At 38.0% G+C, this 15878-nt stretch overlaps 1 protein-coding gene across 1 annotated transcript in view; it reads left to right on the top strand.

Annotated features, from left to right (window-relative positions):
* Nucleotides 1-15878, top strand: part of LOC103192915 (LIM domain containing preferred translocation partner in lipoma) — a 637368-nt gene that overhangs the window by 222488 nt on the left and 399002 nt on the right. The gene's annotated exons all lie outside the window — the stretch shown is intronic.

Consider the following 15878-nt stretch of genomic DNA (forward strand, 5'->3'; position numbering starts at 1 on the left):
TCTGGTTTGGATTTCATGGTTATGTTGGCTTCATAGAATGAATGAAGAAGTATATCTTCCTTCTCTGTCTTTTGAAAGAATTTAAACAGTATTGGTGTCCATTCATCTCTAGAAGTTTAGTAGAATTCCCCAATGAAGCCGTCTAAACAGGACATTTTTGCTGTTGGGAGGTTTTTGATCATTAATTTGATCTCTTACTTGTTATGGGTCTGTTGAGATTCTTTCTTTCCTCATAAGTCAGTTTGTGTAAATTATGTGTGTCTAAGAATTTGTCCATTTTATCTGAATTACTCAGTTTGCTGCCATACAACAAAACCAGTTTGTTCATAGTATTCTATCATAAATCTATTTCTACTAGGTCAGTTGTAATGTCCTCTCTTTTTTATTTTGGTTATGTGCATCTTTCTTCTTCTTTTATTTGCCACTCTAGTTAAAGGCTTGTCAATTTTATTGATCTTTTTTTAAAAAAACCTACTTCTGGTTTCATTGATTCTCTGTATTGTTTTTTGTTTTAAATTTTATTTCTTCTCTGATCTTTTTTTATTTCCTTTATTCTTGTGGGCTTAGTCTCCGTTTGCTCTTCTCTTTCTTGTTCCTGGAGTTGTTATATTAGGCTATTAATTTGAGGTTTTTATCTTTTTTTATGTAGTCATTTAGTGCCAAAATTTTCCCACTGAGTATTGCCTTTATTGTGTCCCTTAAATTTTGGCATTTTGTGCTTTCATGTTCATTTGACTCTAAGAAATTTTTATTTCTTCCTTGACTTATTGATAATTTAATAGTATATTGTTTAATTTCCATATGTTTGTGTATTTTCCAGGTTTTTATATTCTATTAATAATTTCTAGCATCACTCTGTTGTGGTCAGAGAAAATAGTTTGTATCATTTCAATGTTTTTAAATTTAAATTTAAATTTAAAGAGTTGCTTTGTGACCTAAGCTGTGATCTTTCCTGGAGAATGATCCATATGCACTGGAGTAGAATGTATATTGATTGTGCTGTTTTGGGGTGGAGTGTCTTATATATGTCTGTTAAGTCTAGTTAGTTTATAATGTCATTTAAGTCCTCTGTTTCCTTGTTGATCCTCTCTATATACACTTATTTCTTAATCCCGGTTCTTATGTGAGTAAATAGCTCTTGGAGGACTTGTCAGAGACCACACAACCACAAACTTGAAGACTGAGGCCATGAGCTCAAATTGTTGTCTTTATTTTTCATTCATCATACTTTACTGAACCCTACTCTGTTGCATGTACTATACTCTGGGTACTGGGGGTGAGGTGGTAACTATAACTAAAGCAGTTAAAGTTCTTTCTCTGACTGACCTCACATGCTGAGGGAGGTGTTAAGGGAATGTAAAGATATATGTAATAAGAAAAATTCAAATAATGGCACAGAATAAAGAATGTGGATGGGGTTGGATAGTGCCATGCCATTTGCTGTAAGGCCAAGCAAAGCTTCTCTGAGGAGTTGGCTTCTGAAGTCCTACTTCAGTGTGACATTGAGAACTTGCATATGCCAGAATGGTGTGTGTACTCCAAGGCAGGAATGAGCTTTCGCTGTTTGAGGGATGGGAATGAATCACCATTCCCAAGGGTAGGAGTTGATGATACCTGCATAAGGGAGGGAAATAACAGATTTTAGGTTTCAGATTACAGGTGCTAAATTAAGTCTTAAGAGCAAAAGATGTAAATATTTTTAACATACCTTATAAGTCTATAGTTTTTTGGGTGCTTTACAGAAGTCCCTGCATTCTGAAGAGATATGTGAGGACATGGATTGTTTTATCCTCTTTTCCAGTTGAGTACACCCAGGGACAAAGGTATGAGATTATTTTTCCCTAGTTAATTTTTCTAATGTCACACAGTGTTTATAATACCTAGTTGAGTCTCATATCTATTCCTCAGTGTCAACTTTGCAGGAGTTTTAAAAACTTAAAATCTTCCAAGTGGAAATTTCTAATCCTTGAGTGGTAATTCTTAGTCTATGGAATTGTTCCATTAAATGAATCACTAGGTTTCTTTTTGTTTTTGTTTTCCCCATTTCTGTGGTTCTTTGGTATTGCCTTTCCTGGCATCAGCTGTTTAGAAATATCAATTCTTACTTGAAATAACCCATCAAATAATGACTCATTTCAAGCTAAGAGTTTATTTATTTCTCTTCTCATGCATATCAACACCTGTTTAATCCAATGACATTAAAATAATATAATAATAAATAACTGCTGATCTGTTTATTTCCAACTATAACTTTGGCACTCATACTTGGTGCTTGCATAGTCCATACTGATGACACTAAATTTTACTTCAGTGATGCCGTGTATCCTTCTAAGTCAGACACTATTAATGGTATTGATTAGGGAGGAGGCATTCTTTTGGGATCCTTGGCATATGATCTTGGGTAATACACTCCTTTTGCTGAACCTGACTCCTATTTATAAAATGTAAGTATTAAAACAAATCGGTCTTCTAACTCTATCATTTGTGATATCATTGTTAGTTTACCTACTGAAGAGTTTCATATAAATAGGTTTCTTGTAGAAAGTGATTCAGTGGCCACATTTCTGGCATAACATTTCATTTATTATCTTGTTGTTGTTGTTGTTATGTGCCGTCGAGTCGGCCCTGACTCATAGCGACCCCTCCTTGGGTTTCCGAGGCAATATCACCACGGAAGTAGGATTGCCCAATCTTCCTTCCGAGGAGCGGCTGGTGGGTTTGTACTGCCAGCATTATTATCTTAGCAAATATATTTTAGAATCTTGTAGGTCCCAGACTCTGCATAGGTCCCAGACTCTGCAATAGGGCTAAAGGTATGGAAGACCTTTGTATAGTAATTGAGTTGCTAAACTACAGTGAAAAAGAGAGGTTGGTAACTCAGAGATTTTTATAACACATTTTTTGAGATAAAATTCACATAACATAGTATTCACTCACAATGATTAGTAAAAGAAGTGACCAACAAATATCCGTTGAGCACCTGCCATTTTCCAGGAAATCCTTGATGTCAGTGTTGTAGAAATTGACAGCATTTCTACAAAACCTAACCTCTTACTGAATGTACATTGACAAATAACTTCCGTATGGTATCATACACCAATATTCAAAGTCAGCAAAGAATAATCTGGAACCACATGAAGAGGGAGGGCAAAAGAAACCCATTCTTGGGAAACCTGGAAAGATTTCTAGGAGGCTGTCTTCTCTGAATCCTGTAGGGACTTCCTAGGTTAATGGCATAGAGTAATAAAGGAGGTAGAGGTGGTTTTTGTTTTGTTTTGTATTGTTTTGTTTTTTCCCCCCTGGAAGAGCAAGATCCACAGGTAGAAGTTGGGTAAACTCCAAGTAGTCTAGCACTATGTGCTTTAGTAGAGTATAGGTCTTACTATGATGTCACAAAGCAGGATGAGGTCAACTAGAAGATGTGACATTTGAGTTGGGTCACAAAGAATGTGGAGGCAGTTTTTGATACAGGCCACAGGTAGGAACTTCAATTACAAAAATAAGATGTGTGAAAAAGAATGGTCCTTTCAGCTGGGTGAGGAATTCGATATAACTGGAGAATGGGGTAAGTGGAGCAGAGAAAGAATTCTGCCAAAAGAATACATTGATGAGGGCTAGAAGGACATCTTCTAACAGGATTCTTTTCAACATAACTCATTTGTACAGGTAGCCTGTTATTTTCTCCAGTTTTACAGAAGAGAAATTTGTAGCCCAGAGAGGTGAATGACTTGCCAAGTTTTTAGCTAATAAATGGCAGAACTGGTGTTTGAGCAAAGGCAGTGTAGCTTCAAGATCTAATTATATGTATTGCCTGAATGCAAGATAGAAAATACTAGCAGTAGTTATGTTGGCAAAGAGCATTAACAGGCAACTCTTTTTTTTCTTTTGTTTGCTTCTTCACAATTCTAGGATTTTAAAAAATAGGTGTAGAGTTGTGTAACCATTACCAATCTAATTGTAGAATAATTCTTTCACCCCAAAAAGAAACTTCTTGCTCATTTGCATTAATTCCCCATTCCCACCCACAACCCTAAGGTAATCTCAAATCGACATTAGTGGTAATCAGTTCTTAAATGGTGACTTCAGCTTAATGGCAGTTCATTTTTGACTAGTAGCAATCTGGTAGCCTTAGTCATTCAGGAGTATAACATTGTTTGAACACCTAATTCCTACCATCTGCATACAGTTGTTGTTATGTGCCATTGAGTTGGACCCGACTCATAGCGACCCCTCCTTGGGTTTCCGAGGCAGTATCACTGTGGAAGTAGATTGCCCCATCTTCCTTCCAAGGAGTGGCTGGTGGGTTTGAACCGCCAGCCTCTGGTTAGCAGTCAAGTGCCTTAGGCACTATGCTACCAGAGCTCCCCCATGCATACAGTTAGTGTTCTGTATTCATAATTTCAAGCTGAGAAGGGTAGAGACACCAGGCTCTATGATAGCCATTGGTCATATACCCATGAGATTGACTACCCCAGTTCCATCCTTGAGTTGTGTCTTTTTGGGGAGGCAGACACATAAATAGACAGATACACTATTGAACATTGGGGAGTGGAAGTTTTCTAGAAACTCTGAGGTATTTATTGTAGAGGTTATGTTAAACTTCTTTCTGGTGGAAACCATTGAATTGTTTTTTAAAATTTAGTGTATATGAAGCATTCAGAATGCTTGGCATTTTGAGAATAAAATCACATCAATTTAAAATAAAATGAAACTCCCCATCCAGAATAGAGTAGTAATTGCCAGGCATAAAATAGCCTAGCCGTGGAATGGCTTAAAGGACAATTGATCTCAGGCAGAGTATAGCTAGGACACCATTATAGAAGTCACTCTAATACCTGAATTACTACCTATTTGGTAGCACATATATCTGAAATGGCTTAAAATAAAAAGTGCAAGTGCAACAGAATCGATTCATCTTAGGATTTCTTTTTCTTATTCTCTCAGGCCCTAGTTAAAAATAAAATCTGCCTGCCTCATTTTACTGTGTGCTAGTTAGTAGGATTAACTGGAGTTCTCCGCAGGAAAGCAATAGATAGAGTAGACTACATTGTATGGTGGGTGAGAGCCCGGTAGAGATAATATTATACAGTAACTCCCACTGTATTACCCTTCAAAGAAATTGAGCCTAATATTCTCCGCCTAAGCAATTTAACCAACTTCTAAAAAAAGTATAAGATATTATTTGGAGAATGAAATAGCTACTGTATATAATCAGGAGGGAGAATCATAGCAAGTTATTATACTCATTTGATAAGTGTATAAAGAGCTATGCTCAAAGCTTTGTATTGTGCCTCCTAAGTCATTGTTCAGTTGTACGAACTGTCCTTAAAAAAAGGATGAAAGATAAAGAACTGCTAAAAAAATCAATTGTTCTACTTTGTTCAGTAAGGTTTTGCCCTTTGGGCACAGATTAAGTCTAATTTCATGCTCCATGAGGATCAAGCACACATTGGTCTTCAGATACTTAATAGTGGTAATTTCTTTGCCTTTGAAAAGAGAATCCCCATGTGTAAACATAGACACCAAGAGGAAACTACATTCAATAAAAGTGTGTTTTAAAATCTACTGGATGTATATGTGTTTAGGTAGAGATAACATATATACATATATGTAGTCACTGCATATACAACCCAATATTTTCAAAGGATACACTTGTATGCAAAATCTTACAGTACTTCTTTCTAGAATAACCATAAAGGATCCCCAGAAATGTACTCAATTGTCTACACATTTCAAAAAGGAGTTAGCAGTAATACAAAGATCAATTTCCCTTTGGCTTTCTTTAAATAAAATAACCCAGTGAATAAACTTTATGAGACCTAAGTGTGTGAGCACTTTTCTGAGATTTGTAATCCTTGTTCCTCACCATAAAATTGAAAAATGAAAAAGAATGAATTAATTGCCGCTGTAAGAAACTGTGCAGTACAGTTGCTTAGAGTAGTTACTCTAAAGATGTCAGATTGTCCTGTGTGAAAATCCCTGGATCCACCAGTTACTTAACCTCTCCATGACTTCTTCCCTGACTTCAAAATGGTGATAATAATAGAGTACCTACTTTGTACAGTTGTTGTAAGAAGTAGATCAGTAATATACATAAATTAGTAAATCACTCAGAACTGTCTCTCTCTTGCATGAATGTGTTTCATCAATTCAAAGAACCATATTTATTCACGTCCTTAACATTTTTGACTAATTACTGTTAGGTGACAATCATGATACAGTTGTCATTGTCTGCACATGTACATCAAAACTTGCTGAATATGGGTATCAATGACTTCAAAGAAAATCCTGGAAACAATAGTGAAGCCCTCTGTAATCCAATGCTCCTGACAACACAGAGGACAATATTATGGGGAAAAACACAGAAGCCATGATTTCAGTTGAAAAGTGAGTGATTCAAAGGGTTGAGCTCTAAATGTGAAGAAACTTTAAGAATGCGTCAGTCACTGTGTTTCACTTTAGTGTTTCTTTTAGTATATGCACAGGAATGCTATATGATTTTAAAAAATAACCTCTAAATAATTTTAAGGTATTTCTTTCAATAAATATAGAATAAAAATTTTAAACACTAAGCACTGTGTCTTAAATAGTTTAGTTTTTGTGTTTCTAGTGATATACTAGCTAATGGTGCATTTTATAATCAGTGCATCTTTGATTTGATGAGATATTATTGTAAGTACTCAGTAAATGTTAGCAATGCTAATTCAAATTTGGAGGGAGGTTAATGTTGGTCATTACTTTATCAGAGTTAAGGCTCCTAAAGCCTTTGAATTCAAGAAGAATGAATTGAAAAAATTCCTTGGGTTTACTGAGCCAGTGGGATCTTGATTTGCAACTATTTTAATATGACTTGCCTAAGTTTCTTCAGTGAATATTATACTAAGTTGAGCTGAAATTCATGCCTGCTAATGGAGCAGTGGTTAAAGTATTTAGCTACTAACCACAGGGTTGGTGGTTTGAACCCACCAGCCACTCCATAGGAGGAAGATGAGGTTGTCTGCCTCTGTAAAGATTTACAGCTTGGAAACCCTAAGGAGCAGTCTATGAGTCATAATAAACTCAATGCCAATGGGTTTGCTTTTGATTTAAATACATGTATACTGTCCTCATGATTTTGTGAGTTAAACTGGGTAACAGAAGCCTAAACACTGTGGAAACCAAAGTGAGGTATTATCAGTCAGGATAGACCAGAAAATGGTGTGATAACAAATATTCTCCAAATCTTGGTGATTTTTGGCTTATGCTACATGCTCATTACCTATCGAAAGAGGGAAGGAAGGCTTTGCAGCCTGATGGAACAGCCACCCTCTAAAGCACTGCTGTTCTCCATCCCTGAGAAACAGAGTTTTGAGGGTCTTGAACCAGCAATTGCATGCTTTAGCCTGGAAGTAACATAGACCACTTCCACTCAAAACTCATTAGCCAAAAATATTCATATGGTTCCACTCAACCATAAGGGTACCAGAAAGCAGACAGCTGGAAATATTTGGAGAGCAGCAATTGATGACTACTACTAAGTTTGTAATAATAATAATAATAATAATCAGTAATCATCGGATGCTACCTTAGGTACCTAGCACTGTTATAAGTGCTTTACGTGAATGAAGTTCTATAGGCCTTATGGAATAGGTCTGATCATGATCTCTATTATACAGATGAGAAAGCCAGGCCCAAAGAGGTAGACTTACCTGCCACAAAGAGGCAGAGCTAGGATTTTGCATCTGTTACACTTATGTATGTCTCAAACTACAATGGATACAAATACATTTTTGAAATTATAAAAGGAAGATATAAATATACACGAACATTTTTCATATCTGAAAAATGAGTAGTCTAGGTGATGGATGCCCCATGTGTTTCAGAGTAGAACTGTGCTCCATTAGATTTTTTGTTTTGTTTTAATTGTGCTTTGAGTGCAGATTTACAAAGCAGATTTGTATTACATTCAACAGTTCATGTACATTTGATTTCAGGGCCCAATTACAATCCCCAACCATAAAGGAACTTTCCTCCTCCCTGTCACTACCCTCTTCCTATGCCCTTCTTATCTATGTATTCTTGTCTGTCCAACTTCCCCTCTGTGAATGCTGCCCCTCTGATGTTTCATGGCTGATCTAAGGGATACATCTTCTTAGGGTAGGTGGGTGCATCTCCCTGGAGTAGGTGTTCTGAATGTAGCTCTTTCTACTGTTGGGCTGAGAGCCAATCCACAGAAGTGAGGCCATTTCTAGGCCTGAAGGATAACCTGGGGCCATAGTCTCAGAAGTTCCACCAGTCTCTATCTGACCAGTAATTCTAGTCATTTTTGTGTTTTTGAATTTTGTTCCACATTTTTCCTCATACTCTAGCCATGATCTCTAATTTAGATCCCTTTCTGAGTGGCTGGCATTGGTAGCTGGCACCATCTAGTTATCTCATCTCATGGTCCATCATATCTTTGGACTAATTGTTTCCAAATGACTTTGCTTTTCTTTACTCTTCTTTGCTGCAGATGAGAGGAGACCAATAGTTGCATCTTACATGGGCTCCATTAGATTTTAAAAGGCTGGTTATTTTGGAAGTAGATCATCAGACGTTTCTTTGGAGACACCACTGGGTAGATGCAAAGCACTAACCTTTTGGTCACTAGCTGAGAGCTTAGCCGTTCATGCCATCCGGGGATTCCAGGGATTCCCTACAACTCATTAAAATGCCACCCAGAATCATCTTAAAATAACCAGCATTTCTGGTGACTTCCATCTGTTTCTTTTGCAGCCTCATCTTCAGAAACCAGTGGCCCTCTCCTGGAGAGCACACTTGCCAGTAGCTCCCACCCACCCACTGCCATGATTCTGACTCATTGGAACCCTATAGAAGAGTAGATGTGCCCCATAGGGCTTCCAAGGTTGTAAATCTTTATGGAAGCAGACTGCCATGTAGTGGCTGGTGGGTTCCAACCAATAACCGTTTGGTTAACAGCCCAGTGTCTTAACCACAGTGCCACCAAAGCTTTTTCCTGGTAGCTCAGCAGAGGATTATTGGCCCAGTTCTGTGGGACTGCCACAGTTTCAGTGCATATTCCCCTCTTTGACTTATTTAAATTTTCTGTGTTGTAAAATTTAAAACATATGCAAAAGTTGAAGAGTATAGTGAACCCAGAATAGCCGATTATCGATTACTAATCCACAGTTATCAATATATGTGGCTGGTCTTCATTGATTTCATTCTCCATGACAGTCTGGCTGCCCTGCCACACAGAATTTTGAACAGATGCTGTGGTCCTTGGGTTTGTGGGAAGCAGGGAACAGAACTAGCAAATCAGAAAGCCATTGACCAGCTGGCAGCATTCTGCTAGGAAGGGTTAGAATAGAGAGATGGAGGACGGGACTGAAGAACTTTGATTTGAAGTGGGGGTATCACTAATCAATATTTTAGATAAGTTTTGAAGCTGAGGATAAGTGGTGTCACAGTACTCAGTCGTTTGTGTCATGCATTTACAATATAAAGATATGCTATTAATATGTACCAAAACCATCATCTTTCTCTCTAGCTAACTAATGTAGACAGCCAGTTAATAAGCAGAAAGATAAACTTCTGAGATTTTCTGTGGGACCTCATCAAGATGACTCTGTTCTACACCCGACCTTCAAGCAGAGAAGCGGCTATACTAGAAAGCATGCCTTCAGCATCCTGGACTTCCACTTCCTCCACCTCCAGAAGCCCTGGGTCATTTAACCACCCTGTTTCCTTTTGAAAGACACTATAATGACTGTCTGGGTGCCTTGCAAACCGATTATAGCATTTAATTAACAAATGTTCCTCAAGTGCTTTGAGCTCCCCAGTTGGATAGATGTGACTAAAATGTAAAGTACCTTTCACTGCCTTATTTATTGCTCCAGCAAACACACTATATGCTGGCACAGTTTATCTCCATTTTAATTTTATCTCCAACAAATATAGGCATTAATTTAAATCACATACAGAACATAACAGTTTTTAGAGAGGCAAACTTATCCAGAGTGCTGCATTTTAATATCGCACTTTACCATGTTTTCTCACTTGATTCAAGAATAGTATCTCTTCCTGCCTCAGCATTTAATCTAAGGACAACAAACTTTTTTTGTGCGTTACATGTTCTTGTTCTCAAACTTTCTCTCTCTCTCACTACTGTGCTGTTTTTTGCCTGGAAGGTGCATGAACATGAGCACAGGTCCATATTAGTAGTTCTGTTTCTCCTTTGCTAGATTAATTTTCCATAAGAAGGGATGCAGGGTCTGGAGGGACCCCAGTATGATGAATTTTATAGGACTATTTAATTCTTAGTATTTACCTTCAAATACTTTTTCCAGTAATAGACATTGAAAGGGATTCTGCACTCTGAAACATATACCTTAAAGCATTTTTAAGGTTTTGTTTTGTTTTACTAGTCTTTTTTATCACTCAAAAGAAAAGTCCCTTTTTCTTCATAACTGTTACTTTTGCAGCAGATGAGTGTTTTCCCCTCTGGGGTAACATCCTTAACGGGCCTGCTATATTTATGGCTATGAACATTCCAGTTACCCATTACACCCTAAGCGAGGACTATTTCCTGATCCTTAATTTGCAACTTGAGAAGCTGTGTCCCTCCTCAATTAAGAATTGCCGCGTTGCCTCTGACATGACAGCATATTCCCAGAAATGAGAGCCGTGGAGACAGTAATAACATGAGCACAATCATGAGAATACGTAGTTTTATAAGCCATTTCAGGCCCTTTCCAGAAGCTTTCAGTGTGCTTTCACCCAAACTTGTAAATTACAAAACAACAACAACTTGTTTTTCTAGGCTTCCAGGCCTCTGAAGAACCAGATTCAGAGACAACTGTCAAAATCCTGAATTAACAAAAAAAAAAAAAAAAATTGTCAGTATCTAATATATATATATACCACTTACTACTTTAAATTCCCTGTTGTATCCTGGTAACCACTCTATGAGGTAGGTATCATTATCATGTTCATTTTACAGATGAGGAAACAAAGCCCATAGAACCTAGATGGTTTTTCTGATATCATACAGCTGGGAAGTGGCAGAACTGAAATTTTGAGCCAGTCCACCTTAACTAGCATGCTTTTGGTATAGCTCCCTTCAGACTGAATTCTTGACCTCTTGTCTGATGCGGACTGTTCGGAACCCTTAATCTTTGTGTTAGGTAGATTTTATCTGTGGCGAGAACAGTTACCCTGGAAACCCACTAGCTAGAATGGCAATCCAATTATAGCACCACTGCTCAGGTTTTATTAAATTAGAATCACTGATGATGTGAAACTCTTGACTGAAGGATGCTGAGAAATGGGTTCTAACCAATTGTTCTTGTCTCTCAGGACTATTAGGGATCATTCTTCATTACTTGGCTAAACCAAACGAAAAATGCCTCTTGAGATGATTGACTGGATTTGGGGTGTACACCGGGATTGTCTTTTTGCAACATGGACTTTCAGCAGTGGCTTGAGATGCATGGAAGGGCGTGGAAAGATGCCTGGTTGGATTGTACCTGTCTTATGAGTCTTTTTCCCCTCTAGGACCAGCTTACTTAGGGCCCTGCCCTGAACAATTGAGGCTTATTGTCCTAGGTTTGGCTATTTCTTATTTCCCTTCAAGACATTAATTTGCATCCAGACTTGATTCCGGAAAAGTCACAACTATTTGATGTTCTTTGATCCTTTACAGGCTATTGATAAACCAAGAATTTTATTTTGGTTCAAAGCAAATGATGAGTTGCTTTAAAAAGAATTGAGTTAACTTAGCCAAGCTTAGCATAGTGATACCAGGTTGGAGGAAATGATGGTCTGTATGGTGGTGGGTGGTCTGCTCACTCCCTATTTAGATAGTAAATGTCCTATCAGGCACATTGCCAGGCACATTACCTTTTGTCTCTCTTACTTTAATCAGTTCTATTATTAGCTCCATTTTACAGAGGAGGTAAAACTACAAGTCATGGCTTGCTCATTTGTAGGGCTATTCAGTAATAATGAGTTTTGAGTATAAAATACCTAAGTTGCAGTCCAGTGCTCTTCACCTTGGTGCCTCAAGGTCAATTTGCTCTATCTCAGAGAACAAAACAAGGATTAAAATGAGTGAATCTGAATTCTTGAATTTCTATCATCAGAATTACTTTTGTATTGAAAAAAAAAAAAATTATTGTAAGAATGTCCTATCTAGAATAATGTTGTTGTTAGGTGCTATTGAGTTTGACTCATAGTGACCCCTGTGTACAACAGAATGAAGCACTGCCTGGTCCTGTGCCATTCTCGCTATCATTGCTATACTTGAGCCTGTTGTTGCATCCACTGTGCCAATAATCTTGTTGAGGGTCATCTTCATTTTTGCTGACCCTCTACTTTAGAAAGCATTATATCCCTCTCAGGGACTGGCCCCTTCTGCAACATGACCAAAGTAGGGGAGTCAAAGTCTTACCAGTCCTCACTTCTAAGGAGCATTCTAGCTGCACTTCTTCCAGGTCAGATTTGTTCATTCTTCTGACAGTCCGTGGTATTTTCAATATTCTTTACCAGCACCACAATTCAGAGGCATCAATTCTTCTTTGGTCTTCCTTATTCATTATTCAGCTTTCATATGTATTTGAGATAATTGAAAATATCACGGCTTGGGTTAGGTGTACCTTATTCTCCAAAGGTACATGTTTGCTCCTTAACACTTTAAAGAAAGAGGTCTTTTGTAGCAGATAAGCCCAGTGCAAGACGTCTGATTTCTTGATTAAGGCTTCCATGGGTGTCGATTGAAGATCCAGATAAAATGAGATCCCTGACAACTTCAGTCATCTCTCCATTTATCATGATGTTGCTTATTGGTCCAGTTATGAAGATTTTTGTTTTCTTTATGTTTGGATGTAATTATACTGAAGACCATAATCTTTTGTCTTCATCAGTAAATGCCTCCAGTCTGCTTCACTTTCAACAAGCAAGGTTGCATCATCTGCATATCACAGGTTGTTAGAGTCTTCTTCCAATCCTGATGCCACATTCTTCTTCATATAGTTCAGCTTCTTGGATTATTTGCTTCGCATACTGCCATTTAGAATGATAGTAATCAGGAATGGATGCTGCAGCCATATACCCTTATATCCTTGTGGAGTGATATTTCTATGAGTCTCTGTGACCGGTGGGCAGATTTCCAAAAGGCATAGTTCAAAATAGTGAAGGGAGTAATACATCATCATAAAATTATTGTGCATTCTGTAGCAGCATTTACACTTGTAAATTAATTTGTAAAAGACCTTCATTCAAGCTTTGGCTCCACTATTTACTAGCTCAGTGACCTTAACCAGTGTAGGTGATATCTTTGAGCCTTATTTCCTCTGGAAAAAATGGAGCAACGTAATATTGAGCAATAATGCTGAGATGTGAAGAAATGATGAGAAGCATTTTGTAAGTTGCAAAACAGGAACATAACCTAAGATAGTAATGTTAGTCTCAATGATCACCCAACTATTTCTTTCCCACCTTCTTCTTCTCTCCCTGCCCCAATTCTTTCTAGCTGTATAAAATTTAAGCATGTAATATCTTTGATATCTTTTATATATAATTTTAGTGGCTTGGTTTAAATGTCCTAAATCTCTTTTTATTTCTGCTAAAATGGTGAGGAGGCCACATGTTCTGACCTTCTCTAATCCTACAAGAGGAAGACAGGATTACCAGCAGTAACCCAAGGCCTATTCCTACAAGGCCAGACATGCTGCCTCCCTCCAGCCCTTTCTCCAACCGTTCCTCCCAAAACACCACCACCTCTCTCCTGGGTTTGATAATTCGCTTCAGTGGCCATACAGAACTCAAGGATTACGGGGTTTATTAGGGAAGCACCAGGCTACAACTCAAGTTCAGGAAGAATGCTCAGTCTGTCTCCCAGCCCACCGTCCCTCAGCCAACAGTCTCTCACAGTCTCTTTCCCAGCAGTGCTGGTCCCTCGGTGTCTCACTCAGCAATGCGTGTCTCTTGCGTCTCTTTCCCAGCAGCACATGTCTCTTTCAGGGGTGCGTGTCTCTTTCGGCAGCACGTCTTCCTCAACCAGCAGTCAGCGAGCGTTCTGCCTCTAGGAGGCCTCCTTTTGAGCCCAGCAGGGTGGTCAAACTAGCCAATCATAGCATCAGAACTCTAAGCACCTGAGAGAGAGTGGGAACCTCCCAGAACGTTGTTTTGTGCCACTCCCAACAGAAATACTCCAGGTGGACACCTTCAGCAATCAGGAGCTCCTCAGTTGCTCATAGAAAATCCCACCTTGAAGTTTACAAAGGCTTATGGGTAGAAAAGCCACACTAAGTAATTTACTACACTGCAATTTCTTTGACAATATTAAAATCTTTTTGTGTGATTTTCTCTTACCTGAAATGGGAAGGATCGACCACCCTACTTACTTTTATCATCTATTTATATTTTTCTCTTAGATATAAGTCCATATATTACCTCAGTCCTGATATATATTTTCATATACATATGTATGCATTTTTTTTTTTAATGTAATGAGAAGTATATACTAACTGGTTATTTCTGTGAGATGGCTTATGGGAGAGTAGTCTTAGACTCCTACATATTTAAAGTTTGTATAATGAAGCTATTTTGCTTTTGTTTTATATATGTATAGATATTTATAAATGTATAACATATACTTTATATACAGGCAATCCCCAGGTTATGAACGAGATCCTTTTCTACGTATTTAAGTATTTCAGTGGAATTTGTAGGTGTGTCAGAACAGGTGCATATAGTTCTTATTTAGCTTTACTTTAATGCTAGAAGAGGTTGAAGCCTTTTCAGTGATTTAAAAGCTGCACATGCAGCAAGTAAAGGAGATTGTGAAGAAGAATTTTTTGTGAGTAGGGATTGGTTCAATCCTTTCAAAGGAAGGGAAATTTTACAATAACATTGAAGGGTAAATAGGAGTTGTCTTTAAATAGGACAAAGGCACTCTGGTGGCATAGTGCCTAAGGTATTTGACTGCTAACCAGAAGGTTGGAGGTTCAAACCCACCAGCCACTCCATGGAAGGAAGACTAAGTAATCTACTTTCATAAAGATTTACCACCTCAGAAGCCCAAAGGGGGTCACTATGGGTTGGAATCGATTCAATGATACTGCCTCAAAAACCCAAGGAGGGGTCACTATGAGTCAGGTCTGCCTGACAGCACATAACAACAACAAGTTTGTTTGTTTGTTTTTGTTTGTTTCAAGGAGGACATTCATAACCCCAGGAACTGCCCGTATATTATAAATGAAAAACGTATATATATCTATAAATGTATAAAAAAGTCTGTCAGCCAGTCTATCTGTATATACATGCATATGTACAGTAAATAGTAATTTAGCAAATTGAAATACTCTTAAGCAGCTAACATTCATAGGGCAGATTTAAAGAAAAAACAACTGTGATTAAATTAATTCCCCTCCCTCCTTCCTTCTCCTTCCCACCTCCTTCCTTCCTCCCTTTTCTTCCTTCTATCCCTCCTCCTTTCCCTTCTTCCCTCTCTCTTTCCCTCACTCCTTCCTTGTCTTCCTTCCACCCCCCTTCTTTTCTCCCTTTCTTTCTAAGTAATGCCCAGTAACATCTTTCACAGCACAAACTGAAACAACCTAGATCTTAAATACAGCCTGTTCAAAAAATAAGATGAGATTTTGAGATGCCTTGTATCCATAAGATGGGGTACTTGAACCTGTCTCAAAAGTATAACTATGATTTTCCCACTCATCTCAGTATTTAGTGAATAGAGTGACTTTACTTCCCCATCACCCTGATGAGCACAAGAGTGCACAAAATAGTGTGTAAGTCTAATATTTAGACTAGACAACTTTCAAATCCAATGACCATTATGGTTCTTAGTAACCTTTATGGTTTCTTTCCTTTCTTCCTTCATA

The sequence above is a fragment of the Orycteropus afer genome, unplaced genomic scaffold, assembly GCF_000298275.1.
Source record: "Orycteropus afer afer isolate SDZICR_OR568_19922 unplaced genomic scaffold, OryAfe1.0 scaffold00032, whole genome shotgun sequence".
Taxonomy (NCBI): Eukaryota; Metazoa; Chordata; class Mammalia; order Tubulidentata; family Orycteropodidae; genus Orycteropus; species Orycteropus afer.